The sequence below is a fragment of the Oryctolagus cuniculus genome, chromosome 3 (assembly GCF_964237555.1).
Source record: "Oryctolagus cuniculus chromosome 3, mOryCun1.1, whole genome shotgun sequence".
NCBI lineage: Eukaryota > Metazoa > Chordata > Mammalia > Lagomorpha > Leporidae > Oryctolagus > Oryctolagus cuniculus.
The window spans coordinates 24153332-24166467 of record NC_091434.1 but is presented as its reverse complement, the minus strand read 5'-3'; the positions used below and the strand labels follow the sequence as shown (position 1 = coordinate 24166467).

Below are 13136 nucleotides of genomic sequence, written 5' to 3'. Positions count from 1 at the left end.
TTTTTCATATATATCCTAATGATATGGTGACATTACTACGATACATTAAAACGAAATGTCACCAGAGTAAAGGCCATGGAAGCCATGGGGTTCTTGTCTTCATGCAAGAAAGAATTCAGGTGTGAGACAGGGAGCGGAGTGATAAGGCTTTATTGGGAACAGGGCATCCATCAGGACAGAGAGAGTGTGCCAGTCAATCGGACTGGGGGAGAGCAAGGTTACCTGGTTGAATGGAGAGAATACACCTGGGCAGGCCAGGTGGGCGGCTCAGCTGAGAGGCAGAGGGCTGAGCACGCAGTCTGTTTGGACTCCCTAGGTTTTAAGGGAGGCCGTTTACCCACCTCCCCCTCTCCTCCAGGACAAAGGATGGAGAGCCCTGGCAGAAGGGTTTGTTGGGTGAAAAATAGCAAATTCCTCCCCAGATTTGCTGGTGCCACTAGAGCAGAGGGGCTTCCCTTATGGCATCTGTGAAGGTTTTATTTATTGCCCCATGTCATCAGGTCAGGTAGCCCGCCCAGTTGGTCCTGAGGAGAGAGACTTCTCCTGGGAGCTCTCCTTGGGGGCAGGGCTGGGAGCACTTGGGAGGTTATCAGGGTCTGGGCAGGACTTGGACATCCAAGCTGCTGGGCTCCTGGAGCTTCTGCAGTAGGCACTGGTCTTCGGGCTTGTCTCATACACGCATAGGCTCAGTTTCTGACTTCCTACCTAACAAAAGCAAATATTATTTTAATTGTGGTGAGTCAGTGAAAAACAAAATAAGTAAACTCAATACAGAAATTATACATTCACTATAGCACGGACCAAATTCATATGAATGTTTTTCTAAAAATTATAGCTTCAGCAAAGAGCTTGCCAGGAGACTACTGAAGGAATTCAGCAATAAATAACTTGTTCATGACACTCTAAAAACTATTGGAACATATGTCAAAGTCTCTTGGTTATACTTTAAATCAAGAGAAGATTTCTCTTTGGAAGTTTCTGATGAAATATAAAGTCTGAACTAGCAAACAAAATCTAACAGTAATTAACACCATCATGTATGATTTCATGAAAATGAATTAGATGGTGAACATGAATTTCCTATATTCAAAATATACTGACTATAATGAGTCATTCTTGTAAGTCAGAATCAATTACTTAAAAATCCAAAAATATCAAGTAGATATCCACAGTAAATCCATTATGATCAGAGGGACAAATAACCGAAAATTATATCATGAGCAACATTGAGAAATTCCAGGGACAAACATTGTAGGACCTTTGATGATCATTTGCTAAGTCAGCTTGGCTAGGCTAAATCCTCCGTTCTTCAATCAAAGGCTAATCTAGATGTTGCTATACAGATATTTCATCTATGAGATTAAGGTCCATAATCAATTAACCTTAAGAAAAGGGCATTGTCCTAGGTTATCTGAGAGGGCCTGATTCCATCAGGTGGAAGGCCTTAAGAGGCTTCCTTGATAAAAAGGAGAATCTGCCTGTGGCTAAAAGCTTCTATGTTGCAACCTGCCCTTCCTGACAGCCAGCCCGGCAGATTCCAGACTTGCCCAGCCAGCCCTCACTGTTGCATAAGCCAGTTCCCTGCAACAGCTGTCTTCATCTCTCTCTCTAGATGATCTGCTTCTCACATTGAATCCTGACTGTTACAGGGCCCCAACAATCAGATGACATACAGATGTTTGATAATCATAGGAACTTATATACAACCAATGTTTTAATCTAGCAGAACTGTGTAGGCATTTGAAAACTAGAACCTCATTAAAACAACTAAAAACCTTTGCTTTCCAAAAAGCTTCAGAAACATTTATGCCTGTATCCTAATACTTTAAGGGAAAACAGAAACTTGTGTTCAGTGGCTTCTTTAACGATACCTACTTAGCGTGAAGTAACATTGCTGACAATTAAAATTGAGAAAGTTTCAAAAAATTGCTATAAATGTTATTCAGTGGACAAGAAAGCTGCAATGTAGAGAAGCTTCAATACCAGACAAATGTTCTTAACACATGGCCACTCATGGCGGGTACCAGCATGATCTCCTAAACCATCAGACAGAACTGTCTCAGGCGTCACAATTTTGTTGAGGAGGTGAGATTTGTCTAGTAGAGACCAGAGGAGGTTCAGAATGAATGCAGATCCATGACTCATTTCCCAAATCTCACTGGCATCTTGACCTTGAAACTTCAAGATCATAAAACTAACCCTCAACAAACCACATTACCATCTTGAAGAGGATTACAGAGGTTGAGTTGAAATATAAAATACTAACAATTTATCTCCAGGATACTGAACCAACATAAGGAGGTTATTTCAACTTGAAAAGACTATGACCCTGCAAATTACCAAGTGCATAGAATTTTTTTCCTCCATATTACCCAGTGAAGTAACCATTTGAAAGAAAATCTGATCTATTAGAGGAAATAAACAAGCTTCATTTTATTTGTACATTTGATGGTGGTGCAAGTAAATTTTGAGCCTTGTTACTTAAGTGTGCTAGGCTCTTTTATTGAAAGAGCTATGATGAGTACTGCTGCTTTTCTTCAAACTTGCTCCCTAATTAGTATCCAAGAATATATGCCTTATTTTATAACTGTAAAAGGAGGCAGCAGTCTTGTTGAAGATGAATTAAAATAGGAAATACACTGGAAGGGAATGCATAGCATCTGTACCTTTTCTGATAGCCTGGACCAAGTTAAAGTCACTGGGGTTACATGTTTGAGAGACAGACAGGGGTGGAAGGGTTCACAAAAGAATTTGTCAAACTCTTAGTAGAAGCATATTTCCTTTGATGCCCAAGAGATAAATCTCTAGCATGAAATTTTAAAATGACACTGATCTTTCTGTTAAACAAACATTAAAAGCCATTTATAATCAGGCTTTGAACTTCCAGAACTCATACCTTCCGGCAAAGAGCAAAGTTGGGGTGAGAAGAAAACAAAGGGGAACCCAAACATCCAGAATGATCCCCAAGACAGCTGCAGTTCCTGCAAGTTTAGCGCTAATTCATCAGTGAGATGAAAATGTAGCATCATACCAGAATCTACCAAAGGCATCATGTGTAGAACTGTTAGGTAGGAAGTCAGAAACTGAGCCTATGCGTGTATGAGACAAGCCCGAAGACCAGTGCCTACTGCAGAAGCTCCAGGAGCCCAGCAGCTTGGATGTCCAAGTCCTGCCCAGACCCTGATAACCTCCCAGGTGCTCCCAGCCTTGCCCCCAAGGAGAGCTCCCAGGAGAAGTCTCTCTCCTCAGGACCAACTGGGCGGGCTACCTGACCTGATGACATGGGGCAATAAATAAAACCTTCACAGATGCCATAAGGGAAGCCCCTCTGCTCTAGTGGCACCAGCAAACCTGAGGAGGAATTTGCTATTTTTCACCCAACAAACCCTTCTGCCAGGGCTCTCCATCCTTTGTCCTGGAGGAGAGGGGGAGGTGGGTAAACGGCCTCCCTTAAAAACCTAGGGAGTCCAAACAGACTGCGTGCTCAGCCCTCTGCCTCTCAGCTGAGCCGCCCGCCTGGCCTGCCCAGGTGTATTCTCTCCATTCAACCAAGTAACCTTGCTCTCCCCCAGTCCGATTGACTGAGCGCTCTCTGTCCCTTCCATTCTGACAGATGCCCTGTTCCCAATAAAGCCTTATCACTCCGCTCTTCCCTCTTATAACAGAGCTGTCCTAAAGTTTGACCTCATTGTTTGACCCAGATCTGTTCCACAGACTCAACCCCTGGAAGATGAAGAGTCACAAGTACCTACAATGTGAATGCCATTGCACAACCTCTAAACCAGTGTGTGATCAATTATGATGTCATCATGTATGCTACTACCCCACCTAAACAGAATTACATTCTCAGTAATATGAATGAGACAAGTCATTTGGATTTATTGTTATTGACTGGATTATTCCTTTCAAATATTAGTAATTTTAAGATATAGTCTGAAATGAAACATGTTTATATGCTAAGATGTATTTATTATAGCAAGAGTGAAATGTTGCTATCATTGTATGCACTTAATGTACTTAATGTACAAGAATAATTACTAACTTTTAAAACACCAAATCAGTAGGAAAATACATTGGCAGTTAATATGCATGAGAAGAGAAAATGCAGAAGTTTGCTCCCAACAGGAGGACTATTACCAGAACCAGCCTTAGGATCTAATGACCCCCATCTCCTGGTATTCAGACCTTCTGAATGGCACCTTCCAAAACTGAATAGGATGGACTTCTGTAAACAACATTTTGAATGGTGTGAAATTTCTAGTGCTGTATTAAAATAGTCAACAAGTCTCCCAGGTTTCTCTCTATTGGTTTACTTTTTCTAGAGGAAGCTAGCCACCAAGTTGAAAATATGCTTAATCTGCCCCCAGAAAAGCTCATGTAGGGAGGCCAACAGCCAGTACCCATACGCTAGTCACTGTATGAGCTAAAAGGAGCCCAGATCCCCCATCCCCAATCCTGGTTCCAGATGACTGAAGCTTTAACCCATGTCTGGACTGCAACCTCAGAGAAACTCCATCTGTGACAGGGTGGCTTTAAGGCTTTTTCCCATGGGACATAGCCTGTCCAAGTGGTTATAGGTTATCTTGGATGGTTGTTTCAGAACAGGGACTGTTCCTTTGAGAGAAACAAGTTACAGATATCAGCCTGCTCCTCCAGCTGTAACCGACATATTTCAGGCTTTTGTATTTCTGCTTGCTTGCTTGATAATGGCCAAGGCCACCAAAATGTAGTTTCTGCCTTTAAAACCCCCTGCCACTGCAACCCCGGGCTGTCTTCCCCAGACTTGCTCTGTGAGAGGGCAGTAGCCAGCTGCTTATAAAGACTCCTAATTTGACCATAAAAGTCTCACTGTGTTTTTAATCTGTGCGCCCCACAACACATCCAGAATTGCTAAAATAAAACAATTTATCGACCCACAGAAACTTGAGGATGATACGTTTTAAACCACTAAGTTCTGTGTTAATTGCTGAAGCAGTAATGCATATTATTACAAATATATTCTTAACCCAGGATTTTTTTAAAAAAAAATAAGTAATGCAAAACAGAATAATTGAGATTAGATTACATCATAATTCTAAACTTTCAGAATTACCTAATGTACTGTACTTATAATAATAAAAATAACTTTTGAGAGCTGCACTTAACTTTTGGTTATTTAGTTACATTTGGGCCTTGAGTATCTTAAGAAAAAAAAGTCACTTTGGAATTCCTCATATTTTGAGAAGAGGAGTTAAAAGCAAGATGTCAACTTTGTTTCTTTGGAAATTTCAGCAGAAGAAAAACCTCCAAAATTGTATTTAAAAATATCCTTAATAAATTATCTTTGATCCAATCACAATGAAAATTATGAATAAAACAAAATACTAGAGCAAAATAAGATAACCCAAACACATTCTGTTCTCATTTATCAAATTGAAGAACACTAGGCTTTACAAAGATTTTTTTTTTTTTTTTTTTTTTTTTTTTTTTTTTTTGACAGGCAGAGTGGACAGTGAGAGAGAGAGACAGAGAGAAAGGTCTTCCTTTGCCGTTGGTTCACCCTCCAATGGCCGCCGCGGCCGGCGCGCTGCGGCCGGCGCACCGCGCTGATCCAATGGCAGGAGCCAGGAGCCGGGTGCTTTTCCTGGTCTCCCATGGGGTGCAGAGCCCAAGCACCTGGGCCATCCTCCACTGCACTCCCTGTCCACAGCAGAGAGCTGGCCTGGAAGAGGGGCAACCGGGACAGAATCCGGCGCCCCGACCGGGACTAGAACCCGGTGTGCCGGCGCCGCTAGGCGGAGGATTAGCCTAGTGAGCCACGGCGCCGGCCTCTTTACAAAGATTTAAAAAGAAAAACTTTCCAATGCTTCAGTCTAAGAAGACTAAAATGTAAACACAAAGGTAGAGTTGCCTTCCAAGCATTTTCCAGAGTGGAAGATGAATTTTTGGATTTGACAATTATGAACACTAAGTTCAAAGTTCTTCATAAAAAACATGCTACTAAATATCTGTTTCCAGAATTATATTGCATTATTAGTTATACTATGTTATAATTCCCCAGATTATATCAGTTTATGAATAATATATGCATTATACTGTTAGGGATATTATTGAGTATACTATATGTGTGTGTATGCACAGAAAGTAATCAAATTAGCATCACAGGGCAGAATTACAAACCATAAAGAGAAAGATTCTAGGCCCCTCTCATCATTCTTCTCCCACAAATGATCCTTAAGACATACAAGAGATTCTAGAATTGCTTTGCCATCATCTCACATAAGATATTCAGGCCAAAAGAACAGGAGCAATTGGGTTTTACAGATCACACAAGTCAATTCCAATAACAACAACAACAACAAAAGGACTTAATATTGTACTTTGCTGTAAGCAGTACCCACAGAGCAAGACGTATTACCAACAAATGACTGTTTGCAAAAAAAGCAATTTGTGGGCTGTGACTTGGAGAAGAAGCTAGTGGTGTGATAGGTCCTGAGACTGTCACGAATTCTCAAATGCACCCTGCTCTGAAGATTCGTTCTGCCCCAGGGAAAATGTGGAAATTGGTCTGTAGGCAGTAAAACACTGAGATACAGGTGGAAATTAAGAGAGCATTCTGCTATCTTTACAACCAGCTACAGTGTGCCATCACCATGTTTCTAAAATCCAGTATTTATGGAACATACTTCAAGTAGTGCGGATGGAATAGAACACTGGAAAGTTTCCTCTACCTAGATTTCCCCACTTTGGGTATTTGTACCATCGTGAAGAGAGTGCTCATTTCATAGTTTTAGTTTCTGTTTTAATTGTGTTTTAAAAACCTTTTAGTCTGAAATAATTTTTAGGTTTACAGAAGAGTTACAAAAACAGTACAGATATTCCCATATACCCTTCATTCAGCTTCCCCAATGTGGCATAACCACAGTACAGTGGAAAAAGCCAGGAAATTAACACTGGCTCAACACTGTTAACAAAACTACAGTCTTTGCTCAGAGTCTCCCACTAAAGTCCTTTTTCTGTTCTAGGATCTAATCTAGAATCCCAAAATGCATTTAGCTCACATGTCTCCATAGTCCCTTCCAATCTGTTACACTTCCTGTCTTTCGCTACTATGAAATTTGTTTGTAGAACTAAACTACTACCTAATTTAGCTAATGGGTAGAATATGGCTCAGTTTTTATTTGTCTCATGTTTGCTTATGATAGGGGTAAGTTTTGCATTTTTATCAGGAATCAGCACAGCCATGTCAGGGTGATGGATGTAGGATGTCATCATGTGTTGAGCCTGTGGTTAACATGGTGTCTGCTAGGTTTTTCTACTACAAAGTTACTTGTTTTGAAAGAAATTTTGGGGGGCCAGCACTGTGGCATAGCTGGTAAAGCTGCCGGCTATAGTGCCAGCATCCCAAATGGGTGCCAGTTTCTATCCTGGTTGCTCTGCTTCTAATCCAGCTCTCCATTATGGCCTGGGAAAGCAGAGGAAGATGGCCCAAGTCCTTGGACCCCTGCACCAGTGTGGGAAACCAGGAGGAATCTCCTGGCACCTGGCTTCTGATCAGCCCAGATCTGGCCGTTGCAGCCATCTGGGAGTGAGTCAGCAGATGGAAGACCTCTCTGTCTCTGCCTCTTCCTTTCAAATAAATAAATGTTTTTTTTTTTTTTTAAAAAAAGACTATTTTTGAGGGGTAAAGCTGGGAGGAAGGTGCAGAGATATCCCATAAAACAACATCTCCCACACATGAATAGCCTCTCTATAACACACAACCGTCCGCCACCTCTACACACATACACACACACATACTGGTCTATTTGTTACTATTGATGAGTTTACATTGACACATTATCATCACCTAAAGTCAATAGTTTATGTTAGGCTCATTGTTGGTGTATATTCTATGGGTTTGGACAAATGTATAGTGACATGTATCCACCACTATAGCATCATGAAAAGTAGTTCTGCTGCCCAAAGAATGCTATGTGTTCTACCTCTTCATGGGCCCTTCCCCACTAAACTCAGGCATCCATTGATTCCTTTGAACTGCTGGCACAATATTGTCTTTTCTAGAATAGCCATATAGTTGGATTCATACTGTGTAGCCTTTTCAGACTGGCTGCCTTCATTTGGTAATATGCATTTAAGGTTTCAACATGTCTTTTTATGTCTTCTCGTTAATGTTTATTTTAAATTTTATTTATTTGAGACACAGAAAGTCAGACAGACTGACACACAGAAAAACTGAGCACCCACCCAATGGTGCATTCCCCAAATGCTTACAATCCCTGAGGCTTGATCAAGCAAATGAGATGCCTGGAACTCAAGATTTCCCATTTTGGTAACATGAACCATCTATCATTGCTACATCCTAGGGACTCTACTGAAGGAAGCTAAGATCAGGAACTGGAGCCAAGAACCAAACTCAAGTACTCAGAAGTGGGATGAGGGTGTCCTAACAGGCATCTTGATGTCCAGGCCAAATGCCCACCTCACTCATTTCTTTATAAAGAAAAACAATATTCAGCTTTCTGGGCATGCCACGGTTTACTTTCACATTCATCTCCTGAAGGCGAGCTTAGTTGTTTCTGATTTTTACCATTATGAATAAAGTTGCTCTAAACATCTGTAGCCATGTCTTTGTGTGGACTTACATTTTTAACTTTTTTTAATTATCAAGGAATGCAGCTGTTATATCATATGGTAAGAAAACATTTAGTACAATAAGAAGTTGCCAAACTATCTTGCAAAGTAGCTGTACCACTTTGCATTCCCACTAGCAGATGAGAAAGTCCTGTTGCCCTACATCTTTGCTAGAATTTGTTGTCAGTATTCTGACACTTCTAATTAGTGTCCTGTGCTATCTCATTGTTGTTTGGTTTGCATTTCCCTGATGAAAATCAAGAGGGGCATCTCTCCATATGTTTCTTATCTCTCTCCTCTTTAGGCAGGTGTTTTTAAGGTCCTTGGTCCATTTTTAACAATTTCCTTTCTTATTTGGTTTTAAGAGTTCTCTGTGCTTTTGATATAACAACCCCTTATCAGATATGTCTTTTGCAAATAGTTCCCCCAATCTGTGGATTCCCTTGAGTTTCTTTTGTAGAGCAGGTATTTTAATTTCAATAGTTATTAATTTTAATATATTTATCAATTTTTCATAAATCATGCTTTTGATATCATCTCTAAATAATCATCACCAAATCCCATATCATCCAGATTTTCTTCTAGAACACTGTAGTTTATCCTTTATGTTCAGATCCATGAGCCAGGTTGGAATTTTTGGCTTGTTTTGGCATGTTCTTTTCTCAAACACTAAGAAATCAGTATATATCCAAGATATCCAGGATCTGACTCAGTGTTTTACAAACATTTTGCCATTTTATGCTATGTGAACCTTTCAAGGCAAAGTAGCTACCATTGTCCCCATTTGACAAAGAAGGAATTTACAGCTCTGATAACTAAAGTGATTTACTGAATAGCTGAGTGTTAGTAAATGTTATTGTCGCTCCCCGTCTTCGTGGAGGAACGACACAGGACCCTGCGCTGTTCTTTCGTCTGCTCGGCCCTCCCCGGGTTTGCTGCTGGTTCTTCCTGGGTTGGCTACCGTCCCTTCCACCTCCGTGGAAGGGCAGTTCCCCCTGCCACATTCCCCACTTCCGCGGGGGAGCGGCACACCGCCGGCCGGCTCTCTCGGGGGCTGCACAGGTGTTCCTTCAGATAGATGTTCCCCTTAGATGTTCCTTCGTGCATGCCGTCTCTCTCCTCCTTTATAGTCCTCATCTGCCAATCCCAACTCGGCTGCCCACACGCCGAGTACGCTGCTCTCCTCCAATCAGGAGCAAGTCCTACAGTTTATTGGCTGAACTGGAGGCAGCTGTGTAGAAGCCTCTTTCTTCTCTCCCAGCGCCATATTGTGGGAGAGCAGATGCATAGAATAAGTCCTAATTCCAGTAACTTAGTCTAGTCCGGGTTGCTCCCCACAGTTATGATATATTTTGAGTTCATTTTTGTGAAAGGTGTGAGCCCTATATTAGCACCCTTTTTTAGAAAAGGATACCCAGTTGTTTCAGTACAATTTCTTGAAAAGAATATCTTTTCTCCAATGTCTTGCCTTTGCTCTTTTCTCTATCCTGTAGTGTTATAATGGTGAGTTAACATTCACCCCCTTCCTTGTACTGATTCTACTAATTGGAACTCTTCTGTAAGAAGTATTCATACTCATCTCGATTTTTATTTATTCAATTATTGATTTACATCAATTGGGATTCTAGGACATTTATTTTATTCTTTGGGTTAAATTTCATTTATTATAAATCTTAAAGATGCCTGGACCATGAAGACACAAAATATTTTAAGACAAAATTCTGGAGCCCAGTGTAGTCCCAATAGTGTAAAGTATTCTGTCTAGAGCTCTTTCCTAAATGACATGTGTGTTCTATCAGAATACTTCAAAGTATTCATGGGAAAATGGAATTAAAAGATAATGGTTGGGGCCAGCGCTGTGGTGTAGCAGGGGAAGCCGCTGCCAGCAGTGCCAGCATCACATATGGGTGCTGGTTCAAGTCTCAGCTGCTCCACTTCTAAACCAGCTCTCTGCTATGTCCTGGGAAAGCAGCAGAATATGGCCCAAGTCTGGGCCCCTGCACCCATGTGGAAGACTCAGAGGAAGCTCCTCTTCCTAGCTTCAGATCGGCGCAGCTCTGGCCATTGCAGCCTTCTGGAGAGTGAACCAGTGGATAGAAGACTTCTCTCTCTCTTCCTCTCCTTCAGTCTCTGTGTAACTCTGACTTTCAAATAAATACATAAATCTTTTAAAAAAAGATAATGGTGCAGAAAATTTTGGAATCCTTGCATAGTTCTCTCATAATATGTATTTTCCATGAGTTTTTTGAAGTACCCTTGTATACTAGATTTGCCTGTGGAGATTCAGTAAATGTCAACTAAGTAATAATTGCTTATCTTTGAATACTTATGAGGCACTCAAGAAATAATGAGTAACTACATCAAATAAAGATTCTGTCCCTGACAGTAAACATTAGGAAGTCTATAATTTTGTGAAGTTTCTCACTGAAATACAGTGTTAACATCCAAATTTCACCATCTTTCAAGATTTTAATCTTGAGCCCTTGGTTAAGGTGTCTGCCATATTTCAATCACATTTGCTGACTTTTTTTTTTGACAGGCAGAGTTAGACAGTGAGAGAGAGAGACAGAGAGAAAGGTCCTCCTTCTGTTGGTTCACCCCCCCAAATGGCTGCTACGGCCGGTGCACTGTGCCAATCCAAAGCCAGGAGTCAGGTGCTTCCTCCTGGTCTCCCATGCAGGTGCAGGGCCCAAGCACTTGGGCCATCTTCCACTGCCTTCCTGGGCCACAACAGAGAGCTGGACTGGAAAAGGAGCAACCAGGACAGAATCCAGCACCCCAACTGGGACAAGAACCCAGGGTACCGACACCGCAGGTGGAGGATTAGCCTAGTGAGCCACGGCACCAGCCAGAATCCAAAGAGTTCAAAAAACTTTGACTAATAAAATTAGAAATTTCTACAATAAAATGTATATACACACACATATAATTTCAACAAACTTCAAGGCTGCATTTTTAACTATATTTAATTAAAAGCAATTACATGGCTTTTGCCTGAATTTATCCAGATAATTATAGTTGAATAACCAAGATGTAATGCTAGAGGCTTTGCAAGCATTTAAAAAATGAGCTTCAATACTACTATAATATCTTTTTATGATGTGAAGTATTTTCTTCTCTGACATCTTCCTGTGAATAGTAAAATTATTCAAACTATTTTCTCTAATGCAATTTAGAAAGAACTAATGGAAAATCATGAATTCAGATTCTAGGACACAAGTATGACTGTATTGGAAGGAAAATGCTCCCATTCCACTCTCCAGGGATTTTAGAGACAATCACAGATTTAAAGCTTCCAGGGGAGAGCCGGCGCTGTGGCACTCTAGGTTGAGTCTCCACCTGCGGCACCGTCATCCCGTATGGGTGCCAGTTCATGTCCCAGCTGCTCCTCTCTCAGTCCACCTCCCTGTTAATGCTCCTGAGAAAGCAGTAGAAGATGGCCCAAGTGCTTGGGACCCTGCACCCACGTGGGAGACCTGGAAGAAGCTCCTGGCTCCTGGCTTCGGATTGGCTCAGCTCTGGCTGTTTCAGCCATTTGGGAGTGAACTAGTGGATGGATGACCTGTCTGTCTCTCTCTTTCTGCAACTTTGTCTTTCAAATAAATAAATAAAATCTTTGAAAAATAAAAAAAAAAAACTTCTTGGAAATTTTAGGTAATAGAAAGCCAATAATCACAAACAAGCTCTTTCGTCTCGGCAGCCGACATGCCATCCAGACTGAGGAAGACCCGGAAACTGCGCGGTCACGTGAGCCACAGCCACGGCCGCATCGGCAAGCACCGGAAGCACCCAGGAGGCCAAGGTAATGCGGGTGGCATGCATCACCACAGGATCAGCTTTGATAAATATCACCCAGATTACTTCGGGAAAGTTGGTATGAGGCATTACCACTTAAAGAGGAACCAGATGGCTGGCGCCGTGGCTCACTAGGCTAATCCTCCGCCTTGCAGCGCTGGCACACCGGGTTCTAGTGCCGGTCGGGGCGCCGGATTCTGTCCCGGTTGCCCCTCTTCCAGGCCAGCTCTAGGCTGTGGCCAGGAAGTGCAGTGGAGGATGGCCCAAGTATTGGGCCCTGCACCCCATGGGAGACCAGGATAAGTACCTGGCTCCTGCCATCGGATCAGCGCGGTGCACCGGCCGCAGCGCGCTGGCCGCGGCGGCCATTGGAGGGTGAACCAACGGCAAAGGAAGACCTTTCTCTCTGTCTCTCTCTCTCACTATCCACTCTGCCTGTCAAAAAAATAAATAAATAAAAAATAAAAAAAAAAGAGGAACCAGAGCTTCTGCCCAACTGTCAGCCTTGATAAGCTGTGGACGTTGGTCAATGAGCAGACATGGGTAAATGCTGCCAAGAACAAGACTGGAGCTGCTCCCATCATTGATGTGGTGTGGTCAGGCTATTACAAAGTTCTGGGAAAGGGAAAGCTCCCAAAGCAGCCTGTCATGGTGAAGGCCAAATTCTTCAGCAGAAGAGCTGAGGAGAAGATTAAGGGCGTGGGGGAGCCTGTGTCCTGGTGGCTTGA

At 42.1% G+C, this 13136-nt stretch overlaps 1 pseudogene; it reads left to right on the top strand.

The window, feature by feature from the left end:
- The first annotated feature begins 12301 nt into the window (after window positions 1-12301).
- On the top strand, window positions 12302-13136 carry LOC100346366 (large ribosomal subunit protein uL15-like; annotated as a pseudogene).